This window comes from Strongylocentrotus purpuratus, unplaced genomic scaffold, assembly GCF_000002235.5.
Source record: "Strongylocentrotus purpuratus isolate Spur 01 unplaced genomic scaffold, Spur_5.0 spur5_scaffold_12, whole genome shotgun sequence".
Taxonomy (NCBI): domain Eukaryota; kingdom Metazoa; phylum Echinodermata; class Echinoidea; order Camarodonta; family Strongylocentrotidae; genus Strongylocentrotus; species Strongylocentrotus purpuratus.
In genome coordinates this window covers 1,809,238-1,821,499 of record NW_022145597.1, presented here as the reverse complement: position 1 = coordinate 1,821,499, position 12,262 = coordinate 1,809,238, and the positions used below count along the sequence as shown (strand labels likewise).

The window sequence follows — 12,262 nt, the reverse complement described above, 5'->3', positions numbered from 1 at the left end:
AGATTTATAAGGCGCCAAATCCATTTGACAGTCAAATGCTCAAGGCGCAGCTTGTGCAAGAGATGAAATATATACATGATACATTTATACAAAGTGCGATAGGAAAGGTACAGACATGAAAGATTATGGTAATCAATTATAAGCTAAATTAAACAGATATTTCTTAAGATTGTTTTGTAACACTTCAGCAGAACTGCTATTCTTGATCCATTGAGGGAGAGTATTCCATAATGAAGGCCCAGCATGAGCGAAGGTTCGCTCCCCCACTTTGTTTTAACCCTAGGAGTAACAAGTAAGCCAGAGTTTTGAGAACGTAGCTGTCTAGAAGGAAAGTAATGCTTAATCAAGCCGATGTTATACTGCGGAGCAGAGCCATGTAAACAGTGAAATAATAGCAAAATAATCTTGAATACAACACGGTTTTTCTACATTCATTACATTGATTCTGTAACTCCACAGCAGCTGCTTCAACCGGGTTGCCGCAAAAGAATGTTAGTGTAACAGGTCAGAATTGAACTGTTTTATAGTGAAAAATAGCTATCTATTTCTAATCAATATCTCCTCAGGAAGAAAGTAAGAAGTTTATATGTTTACAAACTTTGTACTTCAAAGAAGTATGACTCACACCTATTCTGAGTAGAAGCTATCAGTATGTTATTTGTTATATTGCTTGTAATCTTTAGAAGTTTTAGTTATATAATGTGTTGTTGAGATTAACTCTGGATAATTGTCTTTTGCAAGACAGTTGTAATTAAAAGTAATGTTTTTTAAGAGTTAACAGTTAGTGGATATAGTCTGAATCTTCTTCAGTTTTCTCTTGTATATCTATAGAGTAATAATTCACAATGATTTGTATTAATTATTATTCCTTTAGGTATTGACAATCAAGATGTAAGAAGCGGGTACAATGAGAGGAAACAGTCCTCTAGGCCAGATTGCCAGGGTGAGTGGGTTATCATATTCAATGTATAAACCACTAATTCAATGTAGTTTTAATTGGGAATTATGTTTGATTGTTTGACAAAGTTCACTTGATGGTTGTATTCATTTATTTGTTGGGAAAGTTATCCATAACGATGGAAGAACTTTATTTGTGATTAGATACTTGTTATTTTCATGCAATATTGATTAAGTTTTAATGAATGTAATATAAACAACATGTTTATCATTTATTATCATGAGTCGGCTTGACGTCATATTGTTGGAATTCGTATCTTAGAGTCATTAACAAATATTATGTTTATCACTATTATGTGTGTTTTTCAAACATGTCCACATTTTTATTTAATTGTTTTAACTTTGTTTATTTGTCCAGGCTTTAGCTTTGGCTTTAGCTTACTTTAGCTTTGTTCACTTTGCACCTGAAATAAAAAGAACCGCAACACAACGAATGGTGTGATGAGTATTTTCTACCAGTTTCCGCGTGTGATCGGCGTGTTACATTAGTTACATAAGATTTTTTTCGGAGAACATTGATTTTGTGTAATAGAAATATCAGAAACGGTTAGGAGTATGTAATATCTTGAGAAAATCTAATTCTAAGATGATAAAGTGTCTTTCTTTCAAGTTTGCTGACAATATTTTGACAGCAATGCGCCCGAATATCTTTTATTTCAAAATTATATTGTAACCAAATTCATTATATTGAGAAACGTGATATATAAGGTCAACGAGAGACTCGAAAATTCTCATATTATCCTATCAAGGTCAAGACCGAATATATCACTTTTTATTCAATATGTACATTCGACGGCGAGGTTACCGCATACAGTACTTTAAATCGTTTTTGGTGTGTTGATTACAAACTAATTTTTTACCAGTTTGAAAATGTCTTCTATTTGTTTTGAATTCTTGCTCGTTCGCTTAATTAAAAAAAAAATGTGCCCCTGCATGGTATAGCACTTGACAAGTGCCAGGGTGATACCAACAAAATAATCTGTGAAAAAAAATTGGGATTGGAAATAACTTTTTTTTTTAAAGAGGGTATCCGCTCCAGAGAAATGTATTTTCATGCATTCTGAGAAGCACTGGACAATGGCGAGTTTTCGCTCAGCAACTTACAGACCTTCGCGGTAGCAGAGCACTCAGGATTACGGCCGTCGCACACTGACCGTGTGCGATACAATACGTGGTTTCGCTTTTCGGTGAATGCGTACGTATCTCTATGGAGGTATTGCATTTGCAATGCCCTTAGGCAATTTTCGTAATGTAACCAAATTTAATGCATACGTCTTTGTGAAGTGCCTCGATACAAAATACTTCATTCACCTGATAAGGATAAAGTGCCAACTAATATTTCGGGGGGGGGGGGGTAGAAAGCACCTTAGCCAGCCCAAGGGGGGAATTAAACCTCCTTACCCCCCTAGATCCGCCCCTTACACGAATGACTCTTCGGTGAGTTTTTTTTCTTCCGATTATTGTTTCTGAACAATAACAACATGAATATGGATACAACATGAATTGTTTTAAAACTTGATGTTAAATTGCTGAAATTTGATAAAAAGCCGTTTTGTGGCTTGGTCGAGAAGGGAATAGGCCATTTTCGTAATGTAATCAATTTAATACATACGTCTTTGTGAAGTTCCTCAATACAAATTATTTCATTCACCTGTCTAGGATTCGCAATAGTCAGAATGCAAACTGCATGTATTAAGTGTGGCAACAACTAATGTATGCAGATTGGATTCTGTCTATTTAAATACTATTATTATTATCAGGTGAATGAAATAGTTTGTATCGAGGCACTTGATTCACTTGGGGCGTCATTCCGAACGCCCGTAGATTTGGCCAAAACCCGTTCTAGATTTCAGGGCCTCAGCGGTCATCCAACTGTTACTATAGTAACTTCTCGATTTTGCACACGAACCGCAGATTCTAATTCCGCAATGAGTTTGCAAAAATTGTCTAATAAGCCAGTTCACGGTTGCAGTACGTACGTCTGAGCAAGAGCAGATAAAGGTCATTGCAGAACAAATTTTGAAATACACGGAGACGAAATACTGGATACGTGCTCATGAAAGTTATGTATCATTAATACTTTCATGCACATTCAGTGCACTCCATTGTACACAGGTGGAAGTATTCTTTGAAAAGAGGGAACAAATGCTATTTATAAAGCACCTCTGTCGCTGTAGGAGTGATTATTTCAAAATGTACAAAGTGGGACCTCTTCATGTGTTGAAGATCTGTAGATATTCGGGGTCATTGCAGTAATGTGCTAACCGTGAACTGGTCTATTACCTAAAACTTACATTCTTCGTGGAAAACAGCAATGACACTGGTGTTGCATACATTATACTTAAAGGGAAATGTGTATTAATGACCAATAAGCGCCATGAGCGTCAAAACCTGACGGATACCGGCGCTATATAAATAACCATATTATTTGTTATTATTTAAGTGCTATATTATTAATTGAACGAATGTGGGTTCATGCATGGGATTTGGAGGCTCGTCACAATACTTCTCAATGTGTCAGATCGGCTTTTGCTATCGAATCCTGATTGTCCACGGGGTAGTTGTCCTCGGGAGTTAATTGTCCTTGGGGGTAATTCTCCGGGGGTAATTTTACAGGGGGTAATTGTCCTTGGGGTAATTGTCCTCGGGGGTAATTTTCCTAGATCGTTTTCTTGGGGCTAATTTCCCGGGGGGGGGGGGGTGACTGCCTAGGGAGTACTTCTCCTAGAACCGTATTTTTCATTGTTTGTTGTCATGTACAATTTCTAGAATATATTTAAGTAAGTATTGTCTGTTGAGAGCCAGGATAGTACACATATTACGGGTTAGCAAACATCTGGTTCTCAACAGAGAGACTAAATTATATTACATTGTTATGTAATTTATGTTATTTATGTTATATGTATTATTTGTTACTGATAGGTTAAAGTATTGATATATTTTATACAAATGTGACTCGTAAGATGAATTGTTTGCCTTCCTTCTAGTTGTGCATGACAATAAAGAAATTCAATTCAATTCAACGTGTTCATGACTTTTTTTAAATTAAAAAAATATAAATATTTAGAGCAGGTCGTTATTAGACGGGTTTAATTCAATTCAATTCAGTTCGCAGAATACAAATCAAAGTATTGTCGTGTTGGGATCGGTCTATTGAGTTATTGGCAGTAGGAGAGGTACATAAATATAAAGCAGCAAGGAGAGACTTGTAATTCCGGAGCTATATGAGAGTATTTATTACCTCCAAACTTTGGAGACTCAAATCGGTCACATCATTATGAACTGCATATGTAAAACACTAGATGAAGAGAGAGCCAGCTAGAAAGAGGGTCTTGATCTAATGGTGATCAAAACTGAACTCCCCTCAGAAAGCCAGAACCTCTCATAATTATACAGGAGGACACAAGGAATATCAGGCTAGGTTACATTGTGTCAAAGGGACAAAGACAAGTCAATTCTAGCTAACACTGTTCTGGGAAAGGGTCTTACCAAACAAGGGGGGCTTTGGTTATTGGGAGGAAGACAGGAAGTCTTTTGTTTTGGTGGTTTAGGGGCACTTTAAAGATGTATACAATTCGTGGTGTATTTAGCTGGAATAAGTTATTAAACAAATGTCTTGGAAGGGGGTCTGGTATTTCGCAGGTTGGGTCTTATCTGTATTGGGGCATACTGAGTGATATTACATATTATTACTAAGGGGGTGTAGATTTGTAATACCTTTACATAACAGTATACGTCATAACTTTAGAAACAAAGGTTATATGTGGGACTTTCCATGAAGTTTGCGAAAACCTGTTGAGTTGGATAACCCATTACAGAAATACAAGATATTATAAGCACCCAACAATAAATTAAAGATAAAGGTGAATTCTGGTAATGCGATTGCATTGTGAAAGAAAAGTTGTAGAATGGATCAGAACAAGTTGATAATGTAGCATGTAAGTATTGGTGTGCACTGCAAGGTTCTGGAGTCACAAAATCATGATAAATTTGGCACAGTCTCGGTAAAGTAACAAGCACTGTACACAGAAAGCTGTATATGGGACAACACAAATGGTTTCGGGGCTTGATTTCCTTATCTTTGTATGCTCATTACTCGGCATGTATACATTTCCTTCCAAAATTGTTTGGCACATGACATTTATTTGTAATCTTGAACATTCAGTGTAAGTTTTGTTTGATTCTGTGAGAATTCATTTTCCTTTTTTAAACCAGAAATCAAGTTTATCTTTAAGTAAAGCAAACAAAGTTCTTTTGTTCATTTATTGTAACATCCCGACCGATCTTGAATTGGAAAAGGCGTGTGCAGAATTTTTTTCAAACCATAAATTTGAATATTTTCATTAAATGTTAAGGTTAATAGGTCTAAAAAGAAAGCCCGGAATCGCTTGATATGTGTTAAATATTTGAATTGGGTTATCATGTATTTAGATGGACACAAGCCTTTCTTAAGAAGAGGATGACATCCGATTTAGTGGAATGTTGAGTACTTTGAAGAAATGTTGCCGGGTGCTGTTCCATTGGGATAAAATAGAAAAGGGAGAAAGAGAAGGGGAAAAAAAGCGTAAGAGTTCACGTGGTTTTCGAATACTAAGTGCGTTGATATTCATTGTAAAAGACTGATTAAGCCGTGCAAAGTTGTGTGTATTGTTTTGGACTTTAAAACGAATGCAAATATGTAGATCTGGTCGTGATTCGACGGTTTTTTTTTTTGTGGTGTGCCTTTCTTATGACATTCCGAACGATCTTGATTGGGAGAAGACGCGTGGCAAAATTTCTTTGAACAATTAATTTAAATAGAAACAGAGAACTAAAAGGAATGCCCGGAATCGTTTGAGACGAGGTAAATATGTTCATTTGGTTATCATGTATATACTACTTAGATTGACAACAAAACTAATTTTCGTAAAGAGTATAAAGAAAGAAGAAGGCCCCAAAAAGCTAGAGTTCATGTTGGTGACCGATGATTATGGCTAACAAGTTTATGACTTTATAAAAAGTACACATGTTTATAGTGGTCGTGATTGGACGGGTTCTTTTGTTCTTTGTTGATTGTAAAAATCGCGACCGATTTCGAATGGTATAGTAGACACCTGGCAAAAGAAGAGGACAAATTTTTTTCCATAACATTAGTGGAACAACTTCTTTTTGATGATGCTGTTTTATATGTTCATGGAGTTTTATTTTAATTAGGGCGTAGTGCGATCAGGTGTATGCATGCATGGTTACTCTATTGGAATTGAAAATGATTAAACGACACAATGTAACGAGTTCATAACTTTAAAACGAGTGCAAATATTCAGAGTTGGTCGTGATTGGCCGGGTGCTTTTGTTCATTTATTGTAACATCCCGACCGATCTTGAAATGCAGAGGACGCATGGCAGGTTTTCCTTAACAATACATTGGAATATTTTCATTAAATGTTTAAGGTGTATAGGTCTAAAAAGAGTGCCCGGCATTGATTGATATATGTTAAGTATTTGAATTGGGCTAGCATGTGTATAATACTTAGATGGGCAACAAAAGCACTTATTTTGAAGAGGACGGCATCTGATTTAGTACGAAGAAATGTTGCCGGGTGCTGTTCCATTCTGATGAAATAAGAAAGGGAGAAAGAGAAGGGAAAAAAAAGAAAAAAAGTAAGAGTTCACGTGGTGTTCAAATACTAATAGGCCAGTTTCGTAATGATAACTACATTTAATGCATAGGTCTTTGTGAAGTGCCCCAATAGAAATTATTTCATTCACCTGATAAGAATAATAGTATTTCAATAGTCAGAATGTAAACTGCATATATTAAGTGTTGCTAGGTAGGTCAAGCCATAATGTTTGTCCTACCTGGCAACAACTAACGTTTGCAGTTCGAATTATCTCTATTGAAATACTATTATTCTTATCAGGTGAATGAAATAATTTGTATTGAGGCACTCCACAAAGACATATGCATTCAATTAGGTTACATTAAGAAAATGGCCTATTGCATTGATATTCATTGTAGAAGACTGATTAAGACACGCAAAGTTTTTTTAACGAATGCAAACATTTAGATCTGGTCGTGATTGGACGGGTTCTTTTGTGTATTTATTGTGACATTCCGACCGACCATAATTGTGAGAAGACGCGTGGCAAAATTTCTTCTCACTATAAATTTGAATATAAATAGAGAACTAAAAGTAATTCCCGGGGTCGCTTGAGATAGGTCATTGACCTATTACGGATGGACATTCGACGTGATTCTTTCTTTGATTCAATGAGAGTCACCGCCTTCTGATTATGTGCATATTAATGAGAACATTCAGCTGTTTTAACAATAACGACTGCGTTAGCATTTTCGGTCATTGACAAAGGAGCAGTTTCCCTCTGGTTGGTTTTGTTTGGATGGTGTGCTCTGTATGGCCCGAATTCACAAAGCAAGGTTTGGTTTCAGACCAAGGTTTATGTGCGTCATATGACGCGTTTTAGACCTTGGTTCAGACCTTGGTCTGAAATGCATTTCACAAAGGAGGTTTGAGCTCAGACCAAGGTTTTCGTACGTCATATGACGCGTTTCAGGTTTGAGTTCAGACCTTGGTCTGAAATTACATTTCACAAAGCAAGGTTTGTCCTCAGACCAGGTTTATGTACGTCATCAGACCCGAAATTTACAGACTGCTCAGATAGGAGGTTTGTAATTTCTCAAACCTGGTTTGAGAGCTATCAACCAATCAGGATGCAGCACTGGGTGGAGATAATTTATGCTCGATTGATTTCATCCAAATAATTCACCGCCAAAACAATCTGCGATAGTATCTGGTCAGCCCGATTTTAGTGCAATTGAAATCTCTCAATCTCTCGATCCTTTCCTTAAAATCGTAAGTATAAAACCTGTACATGTAGTCGAATTCATACTCTTCACGTTACTGACATTTTACTATTTGATATGCTTTATAACTTTCCATTTTCCATGAAATGTTCGGTGTTTTCATATCCGACGGCCTCTCAATTCCAGAGTTCAGGGACTGAGTCTGAGGGAGCTCGAGTCCAACGCCCAAGGCGGCGGCGGAGCTCGCACCCTCTGACCCTGGGCTGGAGTTGGGCCTAGCCGGGCCGGGCCTACAGTAGATATCTGAGTATGACTGTCATGTTTAATTTTGTCTTGTTGTCAGCAATGCCATGACACATGCCAATTAGACTAGGCCTAGACCTACACTAGTTATTACAAATTCATGATAATGATAATAATACCAGGCTCTAGCTTAGGCCTGGCAATGATGTCCATCACTTGACTTGGACACTGGTACCTAAATAGACTCTAGTTACCATTGATGGTAACTTTGCCATCAATGGTAACTGCCATGGAAACCTTGATTTTGATTGGCTGTTGAGCCCTGTTACCATGGTAGTTGCCATTGATGGCAAAGTTACCATCAATGGTAAGTTTTATGCAACAGGGCCCAGATCTAGATCTAAATAGAAGTGGCATCAGCAATGCCAATGTTCCCCAAAATGAATCACACTGACAAGCATAGACCAAAAGCTTCAGTCTCTCTATATTGCCAGTTCACTGAGACTACGTCTGGCTCCATACAAGACCTCCGATTATAGAATGTCAACAAATGTCAGTTTTATTATCTAGAAATGACCCATATCAGACGGTTATTTCTGATTATGAGTCGTGACAAGCAAAGCTTTTATTAAATTTAGATCTGGTTCTAATTGTCTTAATTAACTGGCTTAGTCTCCAGAGCCAGGATCACCAACAAAGTCACAAGCACAAGTAACATTTCTTTATTTTAAAAACATTGTTTAAACATTTGTTTCATTTTATCTTCACTCTAGTAAAGATGGTAGAAATGCAGCTGATTCAGCATATTGGAGGAGGAGCTGGAGCAACATATAGCAGCACAACTGGGCAGAGGCCTCTGAGATTGGGAAAACCCGCTGGATGATGAGCCTTTTGTTTTAGATTGAGGTACTTTGAATTCAAATTCTTTATTGGGAAAGTTGGCGAAAACATGGCCAAACTACTTGATGAATATTGTTAACATAGCTATAAAAAAAGGGCTTCTGTTGTAAAATCCAACACCCTAGTGTCGTTATTAAAATCCAGAAATATTTCAATTCATGTTGACCGCCTAAATTCACTGTTCGTTTGCCCCGCTCCGCTGGTCTGCCTACGACCGTGCAAGCCCTATGAGGAAATTATTCAGATTATGTGTTGGAAACAAGTTTGTGATTTGTTGCTTAAATTTCACAAAAGGTGAAGCCGTGAAGGAGATTAGAAAAGGCATAGACAATTTTGTCTTTTACGTTAAATTGATTCACACCACATCTAGAAATCAGGATTTTTTTTTTTTTTAAGTGACAGTGACAGTTGGGTATGTAAAAATATAATAGCATAAACCAGCAAAAAAATGATTTATTTGAATGCTTGTTTTTTAATTTTTTTTAAAAAGGTAATTCGATCTAAAGGATGCACCATGAGGAGGCGGCATGCCGTGTCATATTCATCTGTTTGCCGAATGGAGAGTAGTGAGGGATGTTTCCGAAGCTGTTGTCAGAAGAAAGGGACAAGTCATGAAGTTTCCTACAAGTACAAGTTACAACAAGGCAAAAAGTGACTACTATTCAGAAGCAGTTTTTCCAGTACTGCAGATTTCCAGGAGTTGCTGTTGATGGGACACATGTTTACATCAGGAGCCCTGGTGGGGCAAGAGCCAGGTACTACTTCAATAGGAAGAACAGGTACTCCATCGATGTTCAGGTGAGAATAAATGAATACATCATGACTGGATCCAGCACTGCTTTCCCTTTAGACCTTTTTTTTGTACCTTGCAAAATGTTCACATTAGATATATACACTCTCCAGTCTTGTGTGTTGTACATCCATGCTAATTCATTGGTGACCAATGCAAGATTTCTAGTGGCCAAATGGATATTAAAGTAATATTCGCGTACAGGTACTCATTTCACTGCCTTTGTACACAGTTAAGAATATCCAATGGATAGTTAAACTTAAAAATCCTAACACTCGTAAATATTTTTTTAACGAAAGGGAAATTTGAAAAATCAAAACTTGTTCCATCCTTCTATTGGCAATTCGGATATGACCTCTAGATTTCTGATATTTTGTTGATGGCCATGGCATTTGGGCCACTGTTTTTGCCATTGATCAATGAAAGAAAAAACAACAAAGAGAAGCATGTAAATTGATCAATGGCAATTACCACTATATATTTTAAACTATAGAAAAACAAACAGGTTCATTTCCAATAAAAAAATATGCGAGAGTGGGTACCCCCCCCCCCCCCCCCCCCCCACACACACAAAGCATTTGTTGTTTTAGGCTCGAAATGTTTTGTTAAAAGTGAGATTATTTTTGTTTACATTGTTACAAGATAAACAATGAAAACATGAGTTAAAAATGAAGAAATACTTCATCAGTCAATAAATATAGGGTAATTAGCATTTTCTTCCAATTTTTGTTGTATAAATAGATATTGAAAAGCAATTATCACATATTCAACTGCATTTGCATTAATTTCCATAAATAACAAGTGAAATTTATACATTTCACGGCCTATCTGAAGTGTGAAATGAGTGAGTTTTCATAACTAATGAATGCCAACATGTTATTTCATGTTGACAGGTTGTCTGTGATTATGCTTGGAAAATAACTAGTATCGTTGCAAGGTGGCCTGGACTGGTAGCAGCCACGATGCCAGGATCTTTTCTGAGTGTGCACTGAATTGACAGCTTGATGCTAGGGCATATGAATAACAGTTGATTCTTGGAGATAGACTATAGGGTAGGTAGATTATTTCTTTATATGAAAACATTTGTTTATTCTTTTTCTGAATCAATCTTGTTTCCTTTTTTGTATTTGGCCAACATGTGACATGTTAGGAATGTTCATTTGGTAATATAGTAACAACTCGCATTAAGCAATTAATTCAAACGAGCTCATGTGCTTTTAAATTTCAGTTCACAAATCACAATTAATGTTTTTGATATCTGGATGCAATTTGATTAGTTTGTTGTCAAGTGGAACCTCATAGTTTTTGTATTAGTGACACAGGATTGAATAATTCCTGATTATGTGTACAATACATTGTATCCTTTCTATAGTATTACCCCCCCCCCCCCCCCCCCCCCCCCCCCCCCCCCCCCCCCCCCCCCCTCCAAGAAAAAAAATGAACAAGTTGAAATTAAGAATATTGTTTATGATATTGTTTATTTTGTCCATTCAATTTTGCAGGTATCCATGCCTTCCCTGCCTCATCAGAAGCCATTTCTTCATTCAGAGGGTCGACCACAGGAGGTCACTGACGGGAGGCTATCTCATCAATTCAGTTCTCAATTAACATAAGAAAAAGAGGATCATGGGGGATTAACAGGCACAGATTGGGGAAGTTTTCTATATAGAGGGAGCAAGTAGCTACAAGTAGTACAGTGGGGCTTTAACACTTCCCACACAAAAAAGGGAGATGTGTGATTGAGCGCATATTTATTAAATGCAAGGATGAGGACGTTCCATGCCTCATCAATCTAAGAGAGAAGGTCGACACTTCTTAATTATTTTTATGCTTTCCTGTTGCCCATATTGGGGAAATTCACGTTGTGCAAATATAGCATTGGTTTGGACAAGTATAGCCTAAAACAGCTAACACTGGAGCTTACTAACAAGCATTTATTGCTTTCTTAGCTGTCGAGTAAAATAACCACCACTATCTATCTATTTAGTGAGCTATACATTATTTAATTAAGGATTCCACAAAAAATTTCAATGTATACAGTAATAAGTTATAAAATACAGATTTAACTCGATTGCAACTGGAATTACCTCAAAATGTATTTCAAAATACGGCCCCTCCTTGGTGTTCCCACAATACTTCGTAGTTATGCAGCATTACATCAAGAACCTGGGTGTTGAACTGTTGATTATTTATGAATATTTTTTATGTTATGTTTAGTTGATAAGTATTTGTTGTCACTCTGACGGTATTTGTAATTAAGTGTTCTCTATAGATTAAATGCACCCGATTTAACTATAAGTAGCATTGTATACACTGCTGAGTTGAGGAGTGGGTCAATATAAATTATTTGGTTGTCAGCTAGGGGAGAGTATTCGAACAAATATTATTTTACTGTACTCAACGAAGTCAGAATTAAAGAATTTTTATGTGCAAATTTGAATTTTCGTCACCAATTTTGTTGTATTTCTGATTTTCTTTCTGCTAATAGCGCTACAGTGAGACTTTTAATTGGCCTTCAGAGCCTCTCTTAACCTCTAGTGGGCTATATTTCATATAAGCATGCTACAAAT

General features: G+C 36.7%; 2 long non-coding RNA genes across 3 annotated transcripts; both read left to right on the top strand.

Moving 5' to 3' along the window:
• The first annotated feature begins 325 nt into the window (after nucleotides 1–325).
• LOC105437612 lies at nucleotides 326–1,387 on the top strand. Its single transcript, XR_970660.2, has 2 exons — nucleotides 326–943; nucleotides 1,316–1,387. It is a non-coding gene; the product is annotated as an uncharacterized LOC105437612 (long non-coding RNA).
• A 6,111-nt stretch (nucleotides 1,388–7,498) lies between these two features.
• LOC115922558 lies at nucleotides 7,499–11,990 on the top strand. 2 transcript variants are annotated; one of them, XR_004063475.1, is made up of 5 exons: nucleotides 7,499–7,808; nucleotides 8,781–8,908; nucleotides 9,393–9,700; nucleotides 10,586–10,744; nucleotides 11,195–11,990. It is a non-coding gene; the product is annotated as an uncharacterized LOC115922558 (long non-coding RNA). The 2 variants fall into 2 exon arrangements; XR_004063476.1 differs by having other exon boundaries at nucleotides 8,776–8,908.
• Nucleotides 11,991–12,262: the final 272 nt, after the last annotated feature.